This window comes from Drosophila obscura, unplaced genomic scaffold (assembly GCF_018151105.1).
Source record: "Drosophila obscura isolate BZ-5 IFL unplaced genomic scaffold, ASM1815110v1 contig_25, whole genome shotgun sequence".
NCBI lineage: Eukaryota > Metazoa > Arthropoda > Insecta > Diptera > Drosophilidae > Drosophila > Drosophila obscura.
In genome coordinates, this window is record NW_024542812.1 from 3,212,923 (window position 1) to 3,239,984 (window position 27,062).

At 48.7% G+C, this 27,062-nt stretch overlaps 1 pseudogene; it reads left to right on the forward strand.

Moving 5' to 3' along the window:
- Nucleotides 1-18,918: 18,918 nt before the first annotated feature.
- On the forward strand, nucleotides 18,919-24,261 carry LOC121404606 (annotated as a pseudogene).
- The last annotated feature ends 2,801 nt before the right edge of the window (nucleotides 24,262-27,062 follow it).

Below are 27,062 nucleotides of genomic sequence, written 5' to 3' on the forward strand. Positions count from 1 at the left end.
TTACCGTGATATTGTCGAAATCAATATTGTTCAGTTCTTCTTTCAGTGCCTTTTCTGCAGATCAAAAATTGGTTCGGTTGTCTGAGAAGATTTCCAACGGAGTTCAACGTCTTGTCGTGAAATTGCGAAGGAACATAATGCATGAACTGGTGTCCTATTTGTATGCTATCTCAAAGTGCACAGTCAAGCACGTATTCAGAACTACCCATCTATTTTCCTTATGCCTGCCAAAGTTTACAAGAATTGGCGCAAAGTAGTCTACGCCGGTATATGTGAATAGTTTCTCAAAGCTGGCCAATCTTGCTGGTGGAACTAGTGACATTTGGGGCGGCTTTGGGACTGCTGCGTCGTTTTTGCATTTTTTGCATGCACTGCGTACAGTTTTGTATAATACACGAAGTTTCTGAATGTAATACGTTGATTTTACGCTGTTGATGATCGTCTCATGAGCCATATGATGATGCTCCTCGTGGTAGTTCTTTACGATTAGAAATGTAATATAGCTTCGTCTTGGTAGTATGATAGTGTCGTCTCTGCAGTTCATTTCGTTGGGCCTACCTTGCGCCCGCAAGATTCCTTTATGGTCTAGCCCCTGTCCTCACATCCAATGATGTGACCGCTTTTATACAAAGCAAAATAAAAGCCGTCGGCTTAAAGGTGGAAAAATTTAACTTTTCTTACGCCAGGGAGATATCTTCCTTCAAGATAAGCGTCTCCCCAACTCTATTCGAAACCATTTGTTCCGCCAAGTTTTGGCCAGAGCATTTGGTGGTTAAAGAGTTTAAGGCTAAGAAAAAGAATTGGCCCCCCATTACTCTTCCTAGCATTCAGACCAGTGCTCCATCTCCATCCTCATCTTCCACCTCTACTTCCACCCATCCAAAAAACTAACTTCCTCTCTTGTAGTTACCTACCAGAATGCTAGAGGCTTGCGTAGTAGGCTCAGCACTCTTTTCCTTGAGAGTCTCGAATTCTCATTCCACGTTATTGTGTTCACGGAGACCTGGTTAAAGCCGGACATCCTTAGTTCCGAAGTTTCGGCAGCTCGGTACACAATTATTAGAAATGACCGTTCGTCTCGACGTGGAGGTGGGGTCCTTATTGAAGTGGAATCAAACTTCACGTCGGAACATTTCATGGTCCAGGTTCAACAAGACCTGGAATTCCTGTGCGTAAAACTGATTCTCCCAGGCTTTTCCATTTTCATTACTTGCTCGTATATTCCACCTTCCTCGGATATCTTAATATACGAGCATCACCTGTCCGCTTTAAAAACTGTTCTTCCCCGCTATCAGATAAAGACCATATGATAGTTCTTGGTGATTTCAATTTGCCAGGTACTGTTTGGTGGTACGCTTACCGGCCCATGTCACGACATGACTTTATCGACGGCTTGCTAGACCTATCCCTGTCTCAAGTCAACCATGTGAAAAATTCCTTGGGTCGATTACTTGATCTGTGCTTTGTCTCGGATCCGACCATAGCGTTGTTAACCCGAGCCCTTCCGCTCAGTATACCTGAAGACTCCTACCATCCTACATTCGAAGTGTCAGTCGATATTGGCCCTACTGTATTGGATCGAATGAGTAGGCTATCTGAACGTGTCCGCTGCTTTCGTAAAGCCGAGTTTACGAAGCTTAATAACCTTATTAGGGATTTTGATTGGTCCGCTCTGTACTTGTGCACTGACGTTATGAAAGGCACACACATTTTTTACAATGTACTTGACACATTTTTTGATTCTTGTGTCCCACTTTCTTGTCCGGTTAGATCTGGAAAGCCTCCTTGGTTTACCAAGGAGTTATCCAGTCTAAAAAATTTAAAATCAAGACTTTATAAAAAATTTCGAGAAGTTGGTTCTCCCTCTTCTCTTTCTCACTATGTAATAGCTCGGTCAAATTTCTCCGTTCTTAACGCTCAATGCTATAAAAACTACCTATCTCGATGCAGGATACGGTTTTCACAGGACCCTAAACAGTTTTACAGCTTCGTAAATAGTAAGCGTAGATCGTCCGCACATCCATCCTCGTTATCTTTTCTCAATATATCAGCAAACAACGATCAGGCAATTGCCGATCTTTTTGCCAAATTTTTCCAAATAACCTATTCTCATGAAAGCTACTCTGCTCCGCCGTATCCATGCAGTTTACCAAGGTCGAATGGCATCTTCAGCCCCTTGTTAAATGAAAGCTAACTGCTTCATGATCTTCGACTAGTTAAGCCGGTGTTTTCACCAGGCCCCGACGGAGTTCCCGGCTGTATGAATGAACACATGAAGATCCACTAGCGTTGCGTTCTTGATGTTTTGAGAATAGGATCTAGGAATTTCAAGCGACTGGATTTTTGGTAAAGGGCGTTTCCACTGTCGCCAGCTATCGTATTGAGCTTGAGGTAGCTCTTCGTCCCATCCAACATTGATTCACCATACATGCTGCAGAAGTATCTTTAGTCCAATGGTGTAACAGCATACCAGACCCAATGTGTCGAATACAGACATGAGTAGCTTCAGTACTTCTCTTTTGGTGAGATTGATACTCTCAGCCAAAACCTATCGTCGAAGGCGTGCAAACCTGAGAATATACTTAAAACGGCCAGAACGGGGTTCCCAATACATACCGAGGATCTTCTCTATGTCACCGAATTGGACTTTCGAGTGCACTGCAGAGTCAACATCAACGAGTTGGCTAAGAACCTTGTCAGAGTTTGATGCCCAGTTTCGAATTCCGAAGCCGCCGGCCTTAATTTTATTTTTTAAGCAAAAAGACGACTGAATGTTTGTTGGTAGCTTTCAGGAAGTATGGACTTGTTGTCGCGCCACAAAAATCCCACCTCGAATCGACCATTCACTTTCACGAATGTTTGGTCCAGAATTTTCAAGGTCCTTTCGTTGTCTTTTGACTGCAGCGTCTGAGGCTTGACTACCTGAAGCTGAAGCTTTCTTTTACAATATCATTCACCTCTTACCAATCGCATTCACAGCGATAGCCCTCTAGCCCTCTTGCAAAAAATAGTTAGACCAATACTACTCTACGGAGTCGCAGTGTGGTGCTAAGCCCTATAAAAAAGGACCATCACTAAACAACTAAGAAAAGTACAACGTACTGACGTCCTATTCATCACATGCTCTACGTACCACACCAAATGATGCGCTAAATGCTATCTTATGCCTTCAGAGCCTGGAGCTTGCAGGTAGGGAGCAGGCAGAAAGGGCAGAAATCCGCCTGAGAGACTCCGACCAATGGGTGTCACAGCACATCGGTCACGCATCCATCTTAGATGGAAACAATATCGTCGCCACAAAAACGGACTACTGCGTTCCAAGGGAGTGCATAGAGACCCCTTTCGAAGCTGGACAATAATGTCGGAGGGGAGATCTACTCCGATCAGCTAAACATAACAGGCTCCCAGATAACTGCAGTGTCTTCCAAGCGGATGTCATAGCGATCAAAAACCTTTGAGTTGCCTTCATGAACTTGCCACTACGGCAACTTGCTTAAACATCTACAGGGACAGCCAGACTGCGATCAAATCGCTAAATGCGATAACATCGAGCTCGGCTACCGTGGCAAGCTGTCGCAAATCACTCCACGAGATGGCTCATCAGTTAGTTATTAGCCCAATGTGGGTCCCAGGCCACCAGGACATTTAAGGCAACTGCATAGGAAATAAGCTGGCTAGAACTGGTATAACAATCCCCCTCCAAGATAAAGAGGATATTGCCAATGGCCACCTGGAGCACTTTAAGCTAATAATAGACAATAGATGGTAAAAAGTGCCACTATGTCGTATAACTCGGCAAACATGGCCTAATATCACAAAGAAGAGCACCGATATGAGCTTTGCAAACTCAGCAGGAAAAGGTGCAGCTCAGTCATAAGTTCCCTTACGGGACATTGACTAATAGGCATCCATGCAAACAGGCTGGGTGCCCCCTACAACGACTTCTCTCGTAGTTGCAGAAATGAGGACGGAGGAAACGGTGGAACATCTGTTCTGCTCCTGTCCGGCTTTCAGTAGAAGGTGATTCAATACTTGGGCACACCTTCAATAAATGTGAAAGGTTATGTTTAAATGTATGTTTATTGAAGAGATATATAAGTAATGGATACAGCTTTGTTGAGATATGTTTTAAAGCGTATGAAAACTGATTTAAAGTACGACTGATATTATCTACGACTGACGAAAACGACGACTGACAACTGAATGGCGAGAGGCCTCTGAGCGGCGTCGGCTGACGTTCTCGCGATCTCCTCTTTGCTCTCTCTGCTCTCAGCTCTCTAGGGGAAGTCTAATTTCTTCACGTCGTATCGTCCGTTACGTTTAACGTTGACGATCTCAAACGGACCAAGGTATGAACTCGCCAGCTTTCGACCTGCAACAAATTGAGTTCGCTTAGCAGCGACGAGCTGTAGCCATGCTCGACACGTCGTTTCTTGTCAAAGTTGGCCTTGTAGGTCTGTGCTTGTCTGTGCTTCTGTGGTTGCTGTATATTCTGCCTGGCTTCATTTCGCAATGTAAGACGGTCGTCGTTAAACTTCTCTACCAGCTCCTGATTCAGTAGTTCGATGACATCTTTGCTATGATCGAAAGGATTGAGCGACTCGACCATTACCTCTGGAAACACCAGTTGTTGACCAGACATGCTCTACCATGTTAGCGCTGAGGAACTCAGCAAAAGCGTTGGCCGTGAATGCAACGCCTCTGTCATTTATCAGGCGCCTCAGAAATCCGAATACGTTGGACCACTCACTCAGCTTCGTTATGACCTGTTCGCAGCCTGTAGACTTCGTTGGAAACAACCAGACAAACTTCGAAAATCCATCCACTACTGCCAGAATAAACTTATACTGTTTAGACGTCGCATCCATCGGACCCAAGTGATCGATGTGCACCGTATGGAGTGGTACATCGCCCTTGTCGATGCAATGCAAGAGGCCTTATTGCTTGCCGGCCTTTTTGCTGTGAATAATACAACTTATACAGTTATACAGTGTAAAACTGCTGCTGAATGTTGGGCATCGTCTTTGTCGTTGCAAAGTGACCAGTGTCGTGTGCAGTCTTGATCACCTCGCGCTCCATCTGCTTCGGGACTACCAGTAGCTCGTGTCCGAAAACTTCTTTATAAAGTAGTCCACCTTTCAACTTGTAGTTCTCATATGCACCATCTTGTAGATCTCGAACAATTGCTTTTATCCCATCTTCGCTCTGCTTTGCCTTCTTTATCTCTTTATCTCTGATGTAATGACGTAGACTTGAGGATAACGACTTAGAGAGTCCACATGCTTCATTTTGTCTGCCGCTCGATGTTCCATTTTGAAGTCTAAGTCCTGCAAATGGAGCACCCATTTCGCCACTTCTCTTGGTATGTCAAGCTTACTCCTCGTCTGCTTAAACGCGATACAATCCGTGACCAGCTTAAACCTTATTCCCAGCAAATAATGTCTAAACTTTTTCAATTCCAGATATGCAGATTTGACCTCGAGTATGTAAATATGTTGCCTAGATTCAACTTGCGTCGTCTTCTTGCTCCAGAAATGAACCGGGTGAAGCTTACCATCGAACATCTGCAATAGAACTGCGCCGTAGCCATCTTTGGACGCGTCAGTGTGAAGCTCGGTTGGCGCATCCCTTATGTTAATTCGCAAAACAGGCTCCGTTACAAGAAGGGATTTTAACTGTTTGATCGCCTGACTTCCTCTGGTCCAATCTTAAAATCGAGGTATTTTTTTAAAAGATTTGTAAGCGGACGTGCTCCCTGGGCATATTGTGGTACAAACTTGCGAAAAAATCCTGTAAGCCCCAGGAATGCTTGGATGGCCTTGACGTTTTTCGGCATAGCGAAGCGATTTACAGCAGAACACTTGTTTTCTCCTGGCCAGATTTGACCATTTTCGATAATGTGTCCCAAGAACTTAATACGCCACTTCATTCCATACGAAGCTGCTTTCTCTAAAACATTCTTTGTTTTGGTCATGCATTCTCCGACGTCGTTGGCATAAATAATTATGTCATCCATGTACAGCTGCATAACGTCTTCATTGATGAGCGGCTGGAATATGTGATTTACATACCGTATGAAAGCTGCTGGAGAGTTTGTAAATCCGGTCGGTCCCTTGTTGAATTCAAAAAGTCCTTCACGAGTAGCAAACGCAGTGTAAGCTTTGCTATTTTCTTTTACGGGCACAAGGAAAAACCCATTTTCCAAATCCATAATGCTAAAAAAACTTTGCTGCTTTGAGTTTTTCCAGAACGTCGTCAATCATCGGCACGGGAAAGCGATCTTTCAACACCATGCTATTCAGTTTCCGATAGTCAACGCAGACTCTCAACGTGTGAAGAAAAAATTCTTGACTATTACGATTCTGCTCGCTACCTGAGACGTCGATTTGCGCACAATACCCAGATCGAGCCACTCATCAATCTGCTTCCTTACAGCTGCTGCTTCATCTCCAGAAAAACGGCTTGGCGACTGGCAAAACGGTTTTATAACTCCATCTGGAACGATCTTCAGCTCTATTGGACATATTATGGGCACTTCGGCTGACTTATAACTGCTTTCCACTAGTTGTTCGATGTTCTTCTGATATTGGGGTGGAGCATCAAAATTACCTGGAGTTTCGACGACATTATTAACAAGTTTATACTCTTCTTCCGACCTTTTCTGCTGTTCCAGGGTTAGGAAAGAAATCGGCCATAGGTGTGAACTTCTTAATGAAGTCGTAGCCCAAAATTCCATCACATTCCATCGCATTGTTTGGAACCAGCAGAAACTTATGCTCGGTTCGCAGCTGATCCACTTCTATGTGGGCGTTAAAAAATCCAATTGGCTTTGTAAGTTAACACATAAGAGATAACATATAAGAAATGAATGTTCATGTGCCACCCTAACGTAGCGCATAAGAAATACGAATAATCATGTGCCGCCCTAACGTATCCAAGTCTGATACACAAAACGCTGATGCAGCAAATGACACCGTAGCGGGCGGCTCCCTCATCCCATTGGCCGCCAGCGGTCGCATGATACTGGCGCATGTTGCATGGTCAGCATTTCTCGTTTATGCGCGGCCGGCTCGCCGGCTATGTTTCGGTTAGGTTCAGAATTAAGTTTCAGTTTAAGATTTTACAAATAAACGAACGGATCGTTCACATCTACTCCGACACAAGTCGTAAAACATTTATTAACTTAATTATATCGTTGAGCCTTAAGAGCCAGCGAAATAGAGGGCAGTCACCCTCTCAACATAATCTTCAATAAGAAGACCCAGTTGCCGAACGGCAACCACCGCCCCCCGCTACAAGAGCGGAACACGGGAATCCGATCGCTGCCGCCGGAGCCGCAGCTCGGACCAACACCACCTCAAGCCACCGCCCCCCGCTACCAGAGCGGGCCACCGGAAGCCGATCGCTGCCGCCGGAGCCTACGCACCGGACCGCAGCTCGGACTAACATAGATTAAAGATAATTGGCACCCAACGGGAATTAGGATCCACGTCCCCAAGAAAAAATAAAATGTAAGTGATTGTTCGGAAAAAAAAGCCCCAGTCAGAACTAAACAGTCAGTACAGAATCAATTAGAAATGGATCCAGCAATGATAAAAGCGTTAGTAGAAGGCGCAATCAACAACGCCCTCCTCGAACAGGAACGACGACTGAGTGCACAATTTGGCAGTGAACTCGAAAAAGTGAGAAATAGTGTGAGTGCCTTAACTGTAGGTGCCCCTCAGGTGGAAACTTATTAGGAGTATGTGTCTTGGAGACATTCTGCTCTAGATGCGTACGAAGTTTTCAAAAACTACGCTGGTAGTCAGGCACACTACGAGGCTGTAGCCATCACAAAAAATAAAATCTGTGGAACAGCTCGAGCATTGTTCACATCGCACAACACTGTGCTCAATTTTGATGCAATCATAGCTAGACTTGATTGCATATATGCGGACAAAACATCCCTACGTGTGTTACGTCAACACTTGGAAATGGTTAGGCAGGGTGAAACCGATCTAATGGAATATTATGACGAGGTCGAGAGAAAGTTCACGCTCGTCACTAACAAAGTGGTCATGATTTGCTATCCGCCTTAGCTCTAGCTCGCGAGGCCGAAAATAGCATTGAGAGAAGCGCATTTGCCGCTACGTACGCAAAGGCGATCGAAGAAATAAAACAATACAAGCGACGGCAATAGACAGGGTCATCGGGCCCAGGCCAGGCAAGGTAGGGGTCAGGAAAGGAACCCACATTTTGTGGGAAAAAGTACTCAAAATAGGCAGCAACAGAGCGATCCTTGGCCAAAGCCAAACGATAAAGAGGCCCCACAGCAAAACCAAGTGCAACCTATGGAGGTTGACCCATCAACGTCCAGGTTTAGGCAACAGACCAATTGGGGGAAACCACAGAGCGACGTCACACAGGGCGAAGCTCAGAAAAGGCGGAACACGTCAGATCGTATATCTGGGCAAAGACGCCAACGGGTAAATAATATAGTACAGCAGGCCCCTAACCAACTTAGCCGAGGCCGCGGTTGCGGAAATTGACGAAGAAAGTGACTCGGCTAGCGGCAACGACCTGTTGAATTTTTAAGGGAGCGCTCCCAATTGCCGTTCATCGAGCGACAGTTGGCTGGCAGAACACTAACAATTTGAATCGACACTGGTGCGGCTAAAAATTACGTAAAGCCCGTAAAGGAGCTAAAAAACGTAACTTCGGTCGACACCCCCTTCACAGTGAGCTCAATACATGGCTCCAGTGAAATAAAAAACAAGTGCCTAATGTGAATTTTCGGGCTTAACGCCCCATTTTTTTTGTTAGACACGCTAAGTACGTTTGATGCCATTATAGGTTCCGATTTGCTAACGCGAGAGGGAGCGGCATTGAACCTGCGCAGCATAACAATCAGATACGGAAACGTAACTGAACAACTTAGGTTCCACAACTGTGACAATGTAAATTTCACCAAAGTCGATGACCTGGTGGTCCCAAGCTCGGTAAAATCCGAGTTTAAAAAGATGATACTGAAGAGAATTAAAGTTTTCTCGATCTTTAACAAGGTGCTTCCCTTTAACACCTCAGTCGTCGCCACCATCCGAACTGAGAATGACGAACCAGTCTACTCGCAATTATACCCCTACCCTATGGGAGCAGCAGACTTCGTAAACAAAGAAATCAAAGAACTGCTGAGGGACGGCATAATAAGACCATCTAGGTCACCATACAACAGACCAATTTGGGTTGTAGACAAAAAGAAATCTGACGCCAACGGCAACAGGAAAAAACGGCTGGTAATCGACTTCAGGAAACTGAACGAGCGAACAACGATCGATACCCTATGCCAAGCATACCCATGATTCTAGCGAACTTGGGAAAGGCATGATTTTTTACTACCCTAGATCTAAAGTCAGGGTACCACCAGATATACATGGCGGAAAAAGACCGTGAAAAAACTTCGTTTTCAATTAACGGAGGGAAATACGAGTTTTGCCGGTTACCCTTTGGACTAAAAAATACTGGGAGCATTTTCCAAAGGGCAATCGACGATGATCTACGAGAACAAATTGGGAAAATATGTTATGCCTATGTAGATGATGTCATCATTTTTTCCGAAAACGAAAATGAACACGTTAAACACATCGACACTGTGCTAGAACGCCTCTGCGATGCAAACATGCGAGTGGCCCCAGAAAAGACAAAGTTCTTCAAAGAAAGCGTAGAGTTCTAAGGCTTCATAGTTACCAGGGGTGGAGCCAGGACCGACCCAGAAAAAGTAAGGGCAATAAAGGAATACACTGAACCCAAAACACTGTTTAGCCTCAGGTCCTTCCTCGGGCTGGCGAGCTATTACAGGAGCTTCGTTAGAGATTTCGCGACAATAGCGAGACCCTTAACCGCATTATTCAAAGGAGAAAATGGCACCGTCAGCAAACACATGTCCAAGAAAGTTGCAGTTCAGTTCGGCGAAACGCAACGCAACGCATTCGACCGTCTGCGAAACATTTTGGCGTCAGAGGACGTCATACTTACCTACCCAGACTTCAAACTACTCTTCGATCTAACTACAGATGCCTCAGCAAGCGGCATTGGGGCGGTCCTGTCCCAAAACGGCAGGCCAATCACAATGATATCGCGCACACTTAAAGATTGCGAGTTAAACTACGCCACAAACGAAAGGGAGTTGTTAGCAATTGTATGGGCCATAGGGAAGTTACAAAATTACTTATACGGTACCAAGGAAGTAAGAATCTTCACCGATCACCAACCCTTAACATTTGCTGTGTCCGATAGGAACACAAACGCCAAAATCAAACGGTGGAAAGCCTTTATAGAGGAACATAACGCTAAGGTGTTCTATAAGCCGGGTAAGGAAAACTTCGTGGCCGACGCCCTGTCCCGACAAAACATAAATAACCTACAAAAAGAGCCTCAGTCCGATGCTGCCACGGTGCACAGCGAGCACTCTCTGTCTTACACAGTGGAAACCACTGATAAGCCCGTCAACTGTTTCAGAAACCAAATAATTCTGGAAGAAGCTAGCCAGCCTCTGCGGCGAAACTTCATTTTTTTCGGCGGCAAAACCCGCCACTTTATTCACTTTAACAATAAGGACTCACTAATTAAGTCAGTAAAGGAGGTGGTTAATTCCAACGTCGTGAATGCAATCCACTGTGATCTTCCGACTTTAGCTACCCTCCAACATGCTCTGGTGGTGGAGTTTCCCGCAACCAAGCCATTGATGCAGTTAAGCGCTCGAGTGCCGTGTGGCCTGATCAGGAATGCAATGCCGGCCAGCGCATTTCGGAGATATCCATGGATCTGATCAGCGAGAGCGACGATGACCTGGATCGTCACTTTCTTACCTACAACGAGGAGCGAGGATCGCGCAGCTCCAAGGAGCGACAGGTTTCACTTCATCCCATCCAAGATCTTGCCCTTCAGCCTGAGTGGACGCTGGCGTTCACCAAGCAAATCGAACAATTCCAGACCCACCTCCTGCCGCACGAACAGCGGCTCTTCCTAATGGTCCAGCGCAAGTTCGACGACTACCTCGGCCAGCAGTTGAGCCTAGTCCGCGAGCAATGTTCTCAGGAGTTGAAGATTGCTCGCGATCAGGGGGAGAACGAGAAGCAGAGAAATCAGCAGTCCCAGCAGGCCACACACGCTAAGGAGGTGGAGGAGCTGCGCAAGTACTTTGAACACAAGTGTGCCGACCTCGAGAAACAGTTCTCCGACGATGTCTTCTCACACAAATCCCAACACCTGGCTGTGATGACAGTGACAGCTCTTCGGAGTGCTCCGAGGTGGATCAACTGCCAGAGGAGGCCGGGGCCGTGGCCGTGGCTACCTCTTCTAAGGAAACGATCTGAGCTCTGGCTGAGTCCCAGTCACAGGCAAATGACTCCCTGCGGACTGGATTCCCTGGGGGAGTGCAGGAGTCCAGGACAGCCTAACAGGGAGGTAAGTGTGCCCATTCTAACCGGTCGGTAATAGTTATTGATTATTTCCATATTCTATAGTTAAGCGCTCAAGTAAAGAAAATATTAAATAGACGTGATTAAATGCGGATTTTAGATAAATATTCATCTTTATGCATCTAGAGTCTACACCTAGACCTTTGGTATTTCAAGATTGAATAACTCTCAATAATTCTGAGCAGAATTGAGGAGGCCACTCCAAACCAGCGGCTGCGGTGCTCCGTTTTGTTGAGAATATTAGTTCGTCATTAGTGTATCATGAATTTGCGGATGCAGCATGGCTCCCACTCGTATGTGTCTCCAATTTACAAGAATATGAATCCGATGATGGTGTTCAGCATACTTGCTCGCATGGTCTTTTAATAGTGTTTCTTAAATGACGTTTTTATACCCGAACTCAAAAAGATTTAAGAGGTATTTTGTATTTGTGGTAAAAGAACGCAGAGAAGGAAACGTTTCCGTCCCCATAAAGTATAAATATTCTTGATCAGCATCAATAGCTGAGTCGATATAGCCATGTCCGTCTGTCCGCCAGTCTATTCGTCCGTCCGTCTGTCCGTCTTGATGAGCGTCAAGATCTCAGACTCTATAAGAGCTAGAGCAACCAAATTTTGTTTCCAGACTCATGAGATATCACACTGCCGCCCCGCAAAGGACGAAAATCTGTGCCAGGCACATTTTTAAAGATACGATAAAACTAAAAACGCATTATCGTAAAGAATGGCCATATCTACCAGATTGCCGAATCTGAATCAGATCGGATCATAATTATAGCCAGAATGAAAAAATTAGTATTCAGTTGCTTAAACAAGCAAACAACTAATTTTATTTTACTGTACGTGTCTTTAACTTTAGCGAAATCAATTTATTTAGACAATTTCTGTTAGCTTGTGAAAACTTAATCCTTATGTATATGAGGGCGTACAGCAGCTCTTTGAAGATCGATATCAAAAATATACACAAATATCGACAAGGTCCTTGATTTAATGTTAATTGGATAATCCTAAAATGGAACATATGCTCGTAATTATCCGTATTAACCGGTTTATCTAGCATCTTGAAAAGATTTCCTCAACTTCCTATTCCAGCAATCTCAGGACATAGCCGAGCTAAAGATATTCTATCAGACGCACATGCAGGAGATGAAACGCGCCCACGAGCAGCAGTTGCGAAAGATGAGTGATCGCATTAAGTTTTACGAGCGCCGCCAGGGAGACGACGACTATAAGGTAACGATCCATTTTCACGCTGACTGACGCATTCAGAAAGTATTCGCACTAATCCTGATATTTCTAACTCTGCTAACTGCATGTTCATTCTTGTTCTCTCTTTCGTTTATAATCCAATAAAATAAACCACTAAACCACTCCAATTGTAACTACGTGCATCCACACGATATATTGAAAACAACAACTAACCCGCCGATGCGCAGCCTGCTCCCGAATCTCCGCCTCGTACTTGCCCTGATGAGGGAGCGGCAGAGGAGGAGGGTTCGCCGACAGCGGTACCCAACATCTCGCTCATCATCATTGACGAGGATGAGCTGAACTTTAACAACGAGTCTCAGGTTATCCAGCGCAATATCGAGGACTACGAACGGCGATTGCAGGAGCAACTGGCGTTAGCCCGCCAGGATATATCCAACGAACTGGAGCAGCAAATACAGGTGAGTGCATGGAATGGCACGGCATGGCATGGCATGACTCGGCACGGCTTGCATTTTCCCCGACACTTCACTGAAGGCTCTGTGTGTGTGATTCACATCTCACGTTCCCTATGCAAAATGTATCGCTTTATTTTTAACAAATGCGCTCGCGATCTTAAATGAAAAACGTGCGAAATCTTGTCAAGCAGCCAAAACAAGAACCAAAGCGAAATAAAGAAGAAACGCGTTTTCCCCGGCGGAGCAGCATGAAAAGAACTTTGGATTTCAACTTGGGATTTGTGCCTGTGGCATCACTTTGCATCATTACTATATGTAGCATTAAATCAGTCTGCACTTTCATACCTGGGATATGTTCTATTTTAAGGCCCAGTCAGAAGTCAGCAGTTAGTCAATGATCCCAATGGGAACGTTGACATGTACGGGGAAATCCTTCCAGCAGATCCCCATCATTCACTCCCTTTCTCTCTGAATGTTGTGTCTCTTGTTCTCACTAAATATGGCGGCCACATGTCGACTTACTTAATGAGAAAGAGAAAGAGAGCTTCCAATAGACAGCGATTGTCACAGACATTTTGGCTGTTGTTCTTTTTCTGGACAAAAATAACATAGAAGAAGGTCAAAGACTTTTTAGGCAGGGGGATACTATGTACGATATGAATGTACGAATGTACAAGTATACCAGACCCCCTCACATACAGAACCGCTTATGTTCAAAAATATTTCCTGCCCCACTTATGCTGTCAAAAGATGGGGGGCAGCTATCTTTCTGTTTGTCTGTTTGCCAACAAAAGTTTAAACCAACACAACGCAACACTCATATATATGAATGTATGTACATATAGTTTAAGAAGAGCGCGCCAAATGTGATTGGCTCCCTGTCACATCATCCATTTCACACTACTTTAATCAGGGCTGGAAACAGAGCTAATATCATGAACGGAAATTGTGTCCCTTTGGCATTAATTAATTGTTGGATCAGTTTTAGAAATAATTACAACCGAACACAATCGCGCCCATAGGGCCGCCCAAGAAAATGTTAAACAGATCCTTCGGGACTACTATTTCCCGAAGATGACCAAACAAGCTAACGAGGTGGTTATGAACTGCAAGGTCTGCACCAAGGCAAAGTATAACAGACATCCAAGAAAACAAGAGCTGGGGGTCACCCCTGTTCCGTCATACGCGGGAGAAGGGCTCCAGGGCTATAGTAGAGGTACGAGCCCCCATTATACAATTGATCAATTTTTACCCGAATACCAGGACCATATATTGTGACAATGAGGCTTCCTTCAACTCCGAAACAATTACCTCTTTGCTTAAAAACCAATTTGGCATCGACATCGTAAATGCACCCCCTCTACATAGTAGCTCCAACGGGCAAGTAGAGAGATTTCACAGCACTTTGGCAGAGATAGCAAGATGCATAAAAATCGACAAAAAGATTGAGGACACCGTCGAGCTAATCATGCGCGCCACTGTAGAATACAACAGGCTGCTACATTCGGTCACAGACCAGAGGCCTGTAGAAGCAATCCATGTAAGCGACGATGACCTTAAATTAGCGATTAGAACCAAAATTGACAAGACACAAAAGACCAATCTCGACAGGCTTAACATCTCGAGACAAAACAGAGCCTTCGAAGTGGGCGAAAAGGTTTACCCAAGGAATAACAAAAGACTAGGGAACAAGCTAACCCCGCTGTACACAGAAGAACGGGTACAAGCGGACCTTGGAACGTCCGTTCTAATTAGGGGGAGGGTGGTCCATAAGGACAATCTGAAATAATCAAAACTTTTCGTATACAATTACTACAGATCTAAGTTATCATTCCCGCAGGTTTGCCAGGTTCCCGCATTCGCATATGCGAAAACTATTAGAGGTGGTCATAGAACATGCAAAAAATCTGTTATCCGCTTTAATGATTCATCATAGGATGGCCAGAAGCTTAGACTTCCTGGGAACAGCCCTAAAGGTCGTAGCAGATACCCCCGACGCGTCGGACCTTGAAAAAATAAGAACCCGAATACCCGAACCCGAAGAACAGAAGCACAGCTTATAGAATCAAACAATAGACAGTTACTGTTTAACACAGAGGCACAGAAAAAGATTAACCTTCTAACCAATACTGTCAATAAGATCTTAAAAGAAAAGCAAGGCGACTTGATGGACACCGCGCACCTGTATGAGACGCTGCTAGCGAGAAACAGGATGCTAATTTCGGCAGTACAAAATCTCATCCTTACGATCACGCTCGCCAAAGCGAATATAATAAACCCCATAATTTTCGAACACAATGATCTAAAAACTATTTTTACCGAACAACTCACAGAGGTCCCAGTAGTTAATTTAATGGGAGTATCGAATATAAGAATTTTTCAATCCAACACTATTGTTCATATTTTAGTAGAATACCCCCAGGTTAAGATTATCTGTAAGAAAGTCCTAATGCTTCCGGTAGCGCATAACAACACCGTGCTACAAATGCACGTCAATGTCGTGGCGGAATGCGACGAGGGTATCCTAGCCGTCACCGAGTGCGCCACAACGAGCTCCGTCACATTTTGCAAGAAAGCAACGCACGACACCTGCGCTCGCGAAATACACGCCGGCGGCGCAGCGTCATGCCGCACGCAACCCAGCCACCTGGAACCTATCACAGTAGTGGACGATGGCATAGTCATCATAAACGGGCAGCGGGCAACGATCAGCGTCGACAATGGACCCCTAATGACGACAAGAGGGGCCCAACTCATCACGTTTGAAGACAGAGCCGTGATCAATGGCACCCTGTTCTTAAACCTCAACAGAGCATTGAGGAAAGTTCCAGGCATCGCAGCTTCGCCTTTGCTGTCAATAGCGGGGCACGATAAAATCCTAAGCCTACCACTGCTACAACGGATGCACGAGCACAACCTACGGGTCATACAAGAACTTAGAAGCGACGTGACATCCGGTGGGTCTCCCAAGACCTGGTTCATTGCAGGAGTGGCGGTCAGTCTCACGCTCTGTGGCCTTGTCCTGTTGCATCAATGCTGGAGTCGGAGAATCTCCTCAATCAAGTTGCAAAAGGTCATCAGGGCGATAGGCATCGCCGAGGACGGAGATGATTTAAGGGGGGAGTAGTTAACACATAAGAGATAACATATAAGAAATGAATGTTCATGTGCCAACCTAACGTAGCGCATAAGAAATACGAATAATCATGTGTCGCCCTAACGTATCCAAGTCTGATACACAAAACGCTGATGCAGCACATGACACCGTAGCGGGCGGCTCCCTCATCCCATTGGCCGCCAGCGGTCGCATGATTCTGGCGCATGTTGCATGGTCAGCATTTCTCGCTTATGCGCGGCCGGCTCGCCGGCTATGTTTCGGTTAGGTTCAGAATTAAATTTAAGAATTAAATTGGGCGGCGGCAGAGGCCGCGGCGGCAGCGGAGCCAGCAGCGGAACCAGCAACACAAAACGCGACGGCAAAGTCCACGGCGGCAGCGGAGCCCACGGTGGAACCGGCAGAGGCGAAGGCGGCGGCAGAGTCGGCGGCGGCAGCGGAGCCAGCGACGCCAAGCGCGACGGCAGAGTCGGCGACGGCAGCGGAACCAGCAGCGCCGGGCGCAGCGGCAGAGTCGGCGGCGGCAGAGGCGACGGCGGCAGCGGCAGCGGAGCCAGCAACGGCGAGCGCAGCGGCAGAGACGGTGGCGGCAGCGGAGCCAGCGACGGCAAGCGCAGCGACGACGGCAGCGAAGGCGGTAGTGGAGGCAGCCGCGAGCGCGGCGGGAGTATGCTCACCTGAGCCATGGGAGCGGGGTCCGTGGCAGTGGCCCGCGCCGGAAGCCAGGCGTGCCAATCAAAGGCCGGAGCGGCAGGTGTCGTGTCCGGAGGAGCCGCAGGTGGCCGCAGGCACAGCTAGGGGCGGAGGGCCCACGCTGGCGGCCCGTAAGACGGGAGGAGTGGCCAGGGGCGGTGGAGCGCGTCCTGGCTCGAACGAGGTTCACCTCGAGGCGCATCAAGCGGCTGGTGAACGACGGAGGGGTCCGGTACCGGGTAACGGTGTCCCGGGACCACCAGGAGGTCTTCCGAGAATCGGGGGCTCGGTGAAAACATAGTAGAGAGAGTAAGAATAAAAAGAAAATAAAAGGAAAACACAAACGGAAAGCAGACTTACGGGGAAGGAAGGAGGCCACCGCGAGACGTGGCAGAGCGGCGGCGGAGGCCGACAAGCCACGGCCGAGATGAATGGGGCTGCCGATACCGCACGGTGGTCAATGCGCAGGGGAAGGCAAGCGATCCGTGCAGGTGTCTAAAGGATGGGAAGTGAGAGAGATGGTCGATGTAGAAGAGTGTAAAGGCACTTACCATCGTCCATTAACAATTCCTCGTTGCGGAAGTGGAGTACGCACGCGGCCAAGAGAGTGATATCGAGTAGGACAGAAAACCATCCCTACATCATATCGATGGCCTATATGCAGCCCTGTGATAGTCGCACGCGCATTTCACCGATCCGGCAGCACCCCGTCAGGTAAGCCCGGCAGGGGGCGGCAGAACGCGCCCGGTCCATCAGAGGGCGCCAGAACGCGCCTGGGCCGGCAGAGGGCGCCAGAACACGCCCGGTTTAAAGGCGCGGGCGGCCGTTTGAATGTAGAAGTTAACGGCCGGGTTTACAAGAGGTCCGCCGAAGGGAGTTTTCCGTTGGGAAAGAAAGGGGGAAGTGTGAGGAATGATATCCTCACACGCGTGGACCCTAAGGGGTTAAGGTCTATCCGGGTGTCCGGATAACCGGATAACGGCGAATTGCCGGGGAGAGTCTCGCTCAAGGGAGGGGCAACGGAGAGAGCCGCGATCGGAGGGCGCTACCAGGGAGAGTAAATGAGCGCGGAAGAGAGGCGGGATAGTGGGATCAGGCCGGCAGTGGTCCAGCGCATGACCTTTTATGGACATGCGATCACGCCACCAGCGGGGTCCCGTTGCGAAGCAAGTGGAAGGCAGAAGAGAGGCGGGATAGTGGGATCGGGCCGGCAGTGGTCCAGCGCATGACCATTTATGGCCATGCGATCACGCCACCGGTTGGGTCCCGTTACGAAGCTGGTGGAGAGCATCAGACGAGCCGATGGAAAATACCGCCGACGACTGGAGGAAAGTCCCGTTGTTGCCAGGCAGGAGCGATGCGGCCGTGCGCCAAGGAGGAAATAAAAGGAGGCGCGCGACAGCGGCTCGGGACAGTCAAGTGCGGAGAGTGCAAGTGCGTGTGACAGCGAATATCAAGGAGAGTCAGAAAGTTACCCAAAAAGCGTCAATGAGAAAGGACCTGGTGTACCGCTCGCCCAACGGAAGGATCCAGTGAGAGCGAACGTGTCGTGTGCGAACTGCGTGCGGCGGACTTGGGCTTAACGCTAGGAGTCGTTGCCGTACCAGTTCTCAGAGCCGACAGTGCCACGCTTGGGGACTCCGAGGAACGGCGAGTGGGCGAGAAGGACCAAACGTGACAGTGATCATAGTGCTAAACCAAAGAATAGGCTAAGTTGTCGTCCTTAAGCGTACTTCCTAAGATACTAATAAAGAACTCGTGTATAAAGAAGCCAACCAAGTCTTTCTGCTTTGTCCCGCGGGCAACACCCAAATTCGTTGCAGCGAACCCACCGGCCGCTGAGTACGCCAAGCGCACACAAGGCGGACAAAACCGGTTCGTTACAACTGGCGCCCAACGTGGGGCCTGGTGACAAAGTAAGATCGATTTAGGGAGGGCAAAAACGAGTTCGAAAGGAAGAAATGGGGAGACGACAATGGATCCACGCCATGAGGAAGGAGGACCTGGTTCAGTGTGGCTTAGCCTTTGGACTGCAGCTGGAAGGTACGCTGTCCGAGATGCGCCGGGCATTCAAAGACTGGGTGGAGAAACACGAAGAGGAACCAGAATATGCAGATCTGATCGAAGAATGGGAGTTACGCGCGGGCAGAACTACGCCCACGCCCCAGACGGAGGAAAAGCAGGAGGCGTACGAACGCTTGGCCATACCCGGCGGAACAGGACAGTCGGGAGTGTGGAAGCTACCGGCAGAGGCCGCGGAGGAACTCATCGCCAGTCTGGCCGTGCCACAGAAGGGTCGATCTCCTAGCCGGCAGCGGACAGAAAGCCGAGAAAGGACGGCCATCCCAGCTCCCTCAGGCCAACGGGAGTCAAGGAGCCCACACCCGACGGGAGACGAACAAGCGAAGAGGCAGCTGCGAGCAAGCTATGCGCACGTGGCCAAACAGGTGAGAGAGTGGTCGTTCCGATTCGACGGGACGGCAAAGCCCCTTGAATTTTTGGAGCAGGTCGAATGGTCAGCGGACATGTATGGGCTGGAACTGGATATGATCCCCAGGGCGATGCCCGAGCTGCTGAAGGGGCGGGCACTTACGTGGTTTGTCGCCAACAATAAGCATTGGCAATCTTGGGCGGCGTTCTCACGCAGCTTCCAGGCGTTCTTCCTCCCGAGGGGTTATTTTGAAAAATTGCTCCAGGAGGTGAGAACGCGGAAGCAGAGGTGGGGAGAATCCTTCAAGGATTATATGGTGGAGATGCAGACGCTCGTCCGGCCATTGAAGTGCCCACCCGAGGAAGAGTTGGAATTAATCCGAGAAAACAGCATGCCGGGCCTAAAGATGTTCATCCGACCACATAGATGCAAAGATCTGGAAACGCTGATGACCCTGGCGGATGAGTTTGAAGCGCTGGAGAGGGATCGGGTGGAATTCCAACGAGAGGACCCGACGAGTCGGGCGAAGGCCCATAACCCATTCAACAAGACGGCCGGGACGGAGGTATGCCGACGATGCAAGGACGAGCCTGTGACCGACACTACGAAGTCAGCGGAGCGGAAGCCAACGCCGCCAAAGGCCGAAGAGAAGGTGGACTCCAATGTTGAAGGGGGATTCGTGAAAAACCCCGCGCAAGCATGTCGGCGATGTGGGAGTGACGCCCATTGGGCGCAAGCGTGCTCAGGGCGCCCACTAACATATTGCTGGCGGTGCGGCAAGGTCGGCGTGCTAACCTGGCAGTGCTGCAAAAGGGCGGGAAACGCCCCGCGACCCAAGCCACGAAGGGCCGTGCCGGGGTCGCAAGAGGAGGCCCCAACAACCTAGTCGGCGAGCTCGCCGAGGAGGAAGTGCAGCTGTCCGCGGTGGTGGTGATTGCGGGAAACGAATGGAAGGCCACGGTGGATACCGGGGCCACCAGCAGTTTCGTTAGCTGTAAATTGGCGGAGCAGCTGCGGTGAGTCGGACGCGAGCACGAGACGAAGAAACGCGTGCGGCTGGCGGACGGCCACAGTCAAGAGGTGAATACACAACTCGAAGTGGAAATGGCCTTCGGAGACAAGAAGGTGTGGATGTCGCTGCTCGTGCTACCGGGCGTGATCGACGCGTTGGTCCTCGGCTGGGAATTCCTGACCGCAGTCGGCGCAGAGGTGACCTGTGCGGGGCACAGGGTCGTGATCCCTGCGAAAGGCTGACGGGACGGACGGCCGGAGGAGAGGCTATCCGTGGCGGTAGTGGAGGCCATCGCGGCGCCCTCGACAGACGGAGAGGGGGTGACCGAGTCCCCAGAGGAAAGGTCGAGTGAGGAGACGCGGGAGAAGGAAACGGTAGAAGGATTCCTCGAGCGGGAATTGGCCGAGTTCAAGGAGATGACGGGGACGGCCAACGTGGCGGTGCACACGATCACAATGAGGGATGCACAGCCCATCAAGCAAAGATACTACCCCAAGAATCCCAAGATGCAGGCCGAGATCGACCAAAAGGTAGACGAGCTAATCGAGCTGGGGTGCATTGAGCCATCGCGGAGCCCCTACAGTTCGCCGATCGTGATGGTCAAAAAGAAAACCGGGCAGTGGAGACTGTGTGTCGATTTCCGTCAGGTTAACGCAAAATCGGTCAAGGATGCCTACCCCATGCCAAGGATAGACTTCATCCTGGATCAGTTGAGAGAGGCTCGCTTTATCAGCAGCCTAGATCTGAAGGATGGGTATTGGCAGATTCCCCTGGAAGCGGCCAGCAGACCGATTACCGCCTTCACGGTGCCAGGAAAAGGGCTGTTCCAGTGGAAGGTGATGCCATTTGGACAACACTCCGCATCTGCCACATTCCAGCGCGCACTGGACAGTGTAATTGGACCCGAAATGATGCCCCATGCCTTTGCCTATTAGGACGACATCATAGTCATAGGAAAGACCCAGGAAGAGCACCAGCGGAATCTAGAGGAGGTGTTCAGGCGTCTAAAGAAGGCAAATTTGAGGCTAAACATCGGAAAGTGCCAGTTCTTCCAACAGGAGTTGCGATACTTAGGACACCTGGTGACGGGGGAGGGCATCTGCACGGATCCCGAGAAGGTGGCAGCGATAGCCGAACTACAGCCCCCAAGCAGTGTCAAGGAGCTACGTCAGTATCTAGGCGTGGCCTCGTGGTATCGAAGGTTCGTACCCGATTTCGCCACATTGGTACAGCCACTGAGCGCGCTATTGAAGAAGAAGGCGAAGTGGGTGTGGACAGAGGCGCAGCAGCAGGCGTTTGAGGCGGTAAAAGGTCAACTGGTGGCAGACCCAGTGCTGGCCTGTCCAGATTTCAGCAGGAAGTTTGTGCTGCAGACGGATGCCAGTGATTACGGGCTGGGCGCGATCCTTACCCAGGAGACCGAGAGAGGAGAACGAGTCATCTCGTACGCCAGCAGAACGCTCAATAGTGCTGAGAGGAATTACTCGGCGACCGAAAAGGAGTGCCTGGAAATTGTATGGGCCATAAGGAAGTTAAAACCGTACTTAGAGGGATATCACTTCAAGGTGGTCACCGACCATATGGCGTTGAAGTGGCTTAACAGCATCGAAAGCCCAACAGGAAGAGTCGCCCGGTGGGCCCTAGAACTACAACAGTACAACAACTCAACGTGGTGGCCGATGCGCTCTCCCGGCAGCCGCTGGTGGAGCGGTGTATGAGAGTGGACAACGAACCAGTCGGGGTCTCTAAAACGGTGGCCCCATGTGCGTGGATAGCGAAAGTGAAGGACCAAATCAAAAAAGAACCCGAGAAGTTCCCCGACTACGTGGAGGAAGCGGGGAAGGTGTATAGGCACATTCCCCACAGAGCCGGAGACGAGGAAGTCGCGGCCTGGAAGATGTGTGTCCCGAGAGACCTACGGGATAGAGTCATCAAGGAAAACCACGACACACCGGAGGCGGGACATTCCGGAGGAAGGAAGACCATGGCGCGCGTAGCGGGACGCTATTACTGGCCAAATTAACAACAAGCCGCCGGAAAGATGCTGACCCATGTGCCCGAGGAACCCTGGGTGACGGTGTGTGCGGATTTCGTGGGACCACTGCCCAGGTCTAAGCACGGGAATTCAATGCTGCTGGTGCTGGTGGACAGGTTCTCGAAGTGGACAGAGTTAGTGCCACTAAGGAAGGCCACGGCTGAGACACTCACAAAAGCGGTACGAGAACGCATAGTGGCGCGATTCGGAGTGCCGAAGGTGATAATTACGGACAACGGAGTCCAGTTTACGAGCCGGATTTTCAAAAAGTTTCTAGAGCAGATGGGGGTCAGACACCAGTTCACGGCACCCTATACGCCCCAGGAGAATCCCACGGAACGCACGAACAGGACGGTAAAAACCATGATCGCGCAATTCTGCGAGGGGGACCAAAGATGCTGGGACGAGAAGTGGCCAGAACTCATGTTGGCAGTGAACTCGGGCGTGTCCGACTCAACAGGGTACTCTCCTGCGTTTATTGTCCAAGGCCAGGAACCACGTCTGCCAAAAGCCCTATTCGATGAGGAAACAATAGGGACCGGCCAGGGCACGCTCACGCTGGACGAGAACGCAAGCAAGCTGAGAGAAGTGTTTCAGTTGGTGAGGCGGAACCTGGAAAGGGCAGCGCAGGACCAGGCGAGGTTCTACAATCTAAGGAGAAGGCCCTGGAAGCCGAAGATCGGAGAGGTGGTATGGGCGAAACAACACCATTTATCAAAGGCGGCTGAGGGGTTTGCAGCAAAACTGGCGCCGAAATATGCGGGTCCGTACACGATAACGGATTTCGTGTCACCCGTCATCTGCCGACTGAAGAGCGCCAAGGATAATCGGATGAGGACAGCCCATATTAGCGATCTGAAACCGCAACCGAGGGAGGAGGGGACATAAGGCATACCCCTAAAGAAGTTCTACACAACGGCGAAACTGGAAAAAAAGGGAGGAGCCGAGGCCGCGGCGAATGGCAGGATCGGGCGTGAAGATATCTGGAAGAGATGAACGTTAACATCGGAAGGAAGAAAAAAAAAGAAAGGTCAATGATACCCGACAGGTGTGGAATCGCGGATACGGAAGGTGAGGTGCGTCGGAGTACACGGTGATCCCAGATGGGGGTCCAAGAGGGGCCAAGATCCGGATCCACTCCAGGACACCAGGGGCGGTTTTCGAGCGTCGGGAACGATCAGATCGGATGCCGCCCGTACGCAGTCTGCCGGGCGGGGAATCGGATGATCCTCGGGTCCGAGCTGCTGTACGGGGGGACGTCTGGAGTGCGATCGATCCGAAGACGGAAGAAGCTGACCGGGTGGCGGGCCGTCATTCGGCAACCTGGGCGAAAGGACGGAGGGCCTGTTGTTCGCGGGTGGGAATGATGGTCAGCATCCTGGGGTGAGTCTGGGGTCGGGCTGGAAAGAGAGGAAAATGAGATGTGGGATCCCAGGAAGCTGGATAGTAACCGTGTACAAAAGCGAATCCGCTCGGTGTAGTGATCGAACCACGCTATGGCCGGGAAAAAAAAGAAAAAAAAAAAACCTAAAACAAAGTCGTGAGTCAATCGGCTTTTTGCACACGTGTCAAAAAAAAAAAAAACTTAATTATATCGTTGAGCCTTAAGGGCCAGCGAAATAGAGGGCAGTCACCCTCTCAACATAATCTTCAATAAGAAGACCCAGTTGCCGAACGGCAACTACCGCCCCCCGCTACAAGAGCGGAACACGGGAATCCGATCGCTGCCGCCGGAGCCGCAGCTCGGACCAACACCACCTCAAGCCACCGCCCCCCGCTACCAGAGCGGGCCACCGGAAGCCGATCGCTGCCGCCGGAGCCTACGCACCGGACCGCAGCTCGGACTAACATAGATTAAATATAATTTGTATTCTAGTTTTCCAGGCCACGCAAAGTTGTTACACTTTCCAGCATTTGCACACCGTTCAAATTTTGGAATACTCCTTCTCTGACCAAGGTCACGTCCAACCAGGCACTCCACTTCTCTTTCGTTTACGAGTATTGTCTTAAAGCGACTGCGATCCAGAATTATATTCACCCTTTTACGGGAAATATGTCCGTACTCGTTGCAAAGGAAGTATTTGGTATCAGCTGTACACGCCATTCGTTTGTGATCCGGAGAACCGCAATTGAAACAGTATACTTTTCTGCCTTCAGGCACCGTCGCTTTACTTTTATATTTATATTTGTTTATCCGAAAAAATGTTCGAAAATGTCGAACCACTGTTGCACAGGGATAGAGTATCAATCGATTTTTCACTTGATTATCCCTCTGTTCATCTACCTCTATTTTCAGGGTTAACAGTTGCATTATTTGTTGCACCCTGACGTCGATGTTTGCCACGCTTACCTCAGCCATTGCTACCTTTTTTTCTTCTGGGATCAACCCGGTTCCGCGGTCTCGGTCCGCTCCGTCTCGGACAAATTTTCATCCAGCAGCAGCAGATTCTCGTTTTCGATTCCTGCTTCCACTTCGTTGATTTTTTTCGACGGCGTCTGGCTCTCGGCATTTTCCTTCTTATTTTACATTTTTGTGTGTATTGCGAGCGACGCGACCGAGCTGTTCTTTTCTTTCTTCTTGCGAACCGACACAACGAGTATCAACCACAATGACGTTGACCAAACTGTTCTCTTTCGTTACTTTTCCACGATCGTATGTATATTACGCGCTGACACAAAAAAACCCCCGACAACAACAACGTTGACCGAACTGTTCTTCGCTCCTTTTCTGTTCTTTCGTATGTGTATGCACGCCGCAACACAAAATTTGAATTTCGCAACAATTTTTCACTTTTTCGGCAACTTACTGTAATTTCACAATTGTTCAACTGTACGACTTTACTTCTTTATTTGAAATCACAATAAAATGCTCCATTCACTTTAGGCAATTGAGCTTATTTTCATTACAAACCGCGCATTTGTTGTGTTCAAGGTTGTGTTCAAATGTGTTAAATGTGTTTAAATATAACTAATGGATACAACTTTGTTAAGATATGTCTTAAAGCGAATGACAACAGATTTAAAGTACGACTACTATTATATACGACTGACGAAAACGACGACTGACAACGGAATGGCGAGAGGCCTCTGGGCGACGTCGGCTGGCGTTTTCGCGATCTCTTCTTTGCTCTTTTTGCTCTCAGCTCTCTCGGGGAGGTCTGCACTTGTGTGCGCGTCCCAGCCTTCTTACATAAATGACATTTCAGACATGTCTACAATGAGTCCCAAAAGGATCGCTAACTTCATAAGGGCATCCGGATGGGACAATTGCTGACATAGTGTCTCCCAAGGGAAGAGGACATGATCTATGCGGTATCACAACGGGCCGAAACCGGTCTAAGTGTGTCGGGTTCCTACCCGACAACCGCCTTAACCTAACCTAACCAAACCTATTAATACAATGACATGATTTAAATTTGGCAATTGAGCATTTGCCCTTTTTATACAGCCTATTCTCCCGGTCGTTGAACTTGTGTTTAACCATCGCCCACGTTGATGGAAAAAAAACTTGACATGGGAATAGGTGATGATGATACGCGCGGTTCTTCTGGGTTGCTTGTTAATTGCCATGATTTCGATATTTGAGGATTCTTCTGTACACGATGATCAATAGAAGTGACATCACTAGAGCAACATATGCAGCAATGTGATGATGCAGTACTATTGTAAGTTCGTGTGGAAATTTTTGACGATCGACTGTTACTAATTGCTGGTGTAGTTCATTAAGATCTTGATACCCTGTAAGCGTTGTTTGGATGCACAATTGCAAAGTTGGTGAAGAAGACGCTTTGGCTGATAAGCTTACGTTACCAAATCGGGTATTAATTGACTGCACTTCGTTTGTTGTTTTGCTAAAGCTGGTGATGCTTATCTCTGTATTACGAGCAGTGAATCCTGGAGTGAAAGTAGACCAGTTCCTTCCAGTTTTATGGTTGAAGGAAGTTCTTTGCATACTATTTGAAGTTCCATTGTGGCGTGTGCTGCAAACATCCACCATGTCAGCCTTCGGGTACGTAACCTGACATAATGTTGATGTTTTGTTGTTAAACAGTTGGCAGAGTTACCTTGAAGACGACGTGTGTGACAGTCGGAGCTCCTTCGGCTCGCATGACCCTGTAAAGTTGTATCACATTTTTTGTTGTGACAGGAAACATTTGATCTGGTGGCAAATCCCGTATTTAGTTTAGCTTGTCTCTTAATTGCTCAGGAGACACTAGTGTTGGGCTTATTTTCCGATTTCAAAAATTTCGGACTGTGTTTCGCTAATTAACAAATATAAATTTTATATTCCGGACGTGAAACAGACTTGCGCAAGCAATTTGTTAGTGCTTTTATCCATTTCGCTTTGGATCATTGCTCTCTGTGCTCACCGTTCGTGCGCATCGCCTACCAACACACGCTCTGGAGAGCAGAAGTGCAAGCTCTCTTGCTCTCACTCTCTTTGGATTTCGCCAGCATCTGCATCTTGAATTACTCTCTCGGTGTCTCTGCTTTGGTGAGCTTCCCCGGTTGTTTTCGTCTTTTCGTTGGGATCGTCTGCCGCTCCTGCTAATCGTCGCTCGTTCTGCTACCTGCTCTCTTATATCGCCTGCGCTCCCACTTTGCTTTTTCTTCCAGCACAGTGGTTCAAGTGCTGTCAAAAATGGCTCTTGTC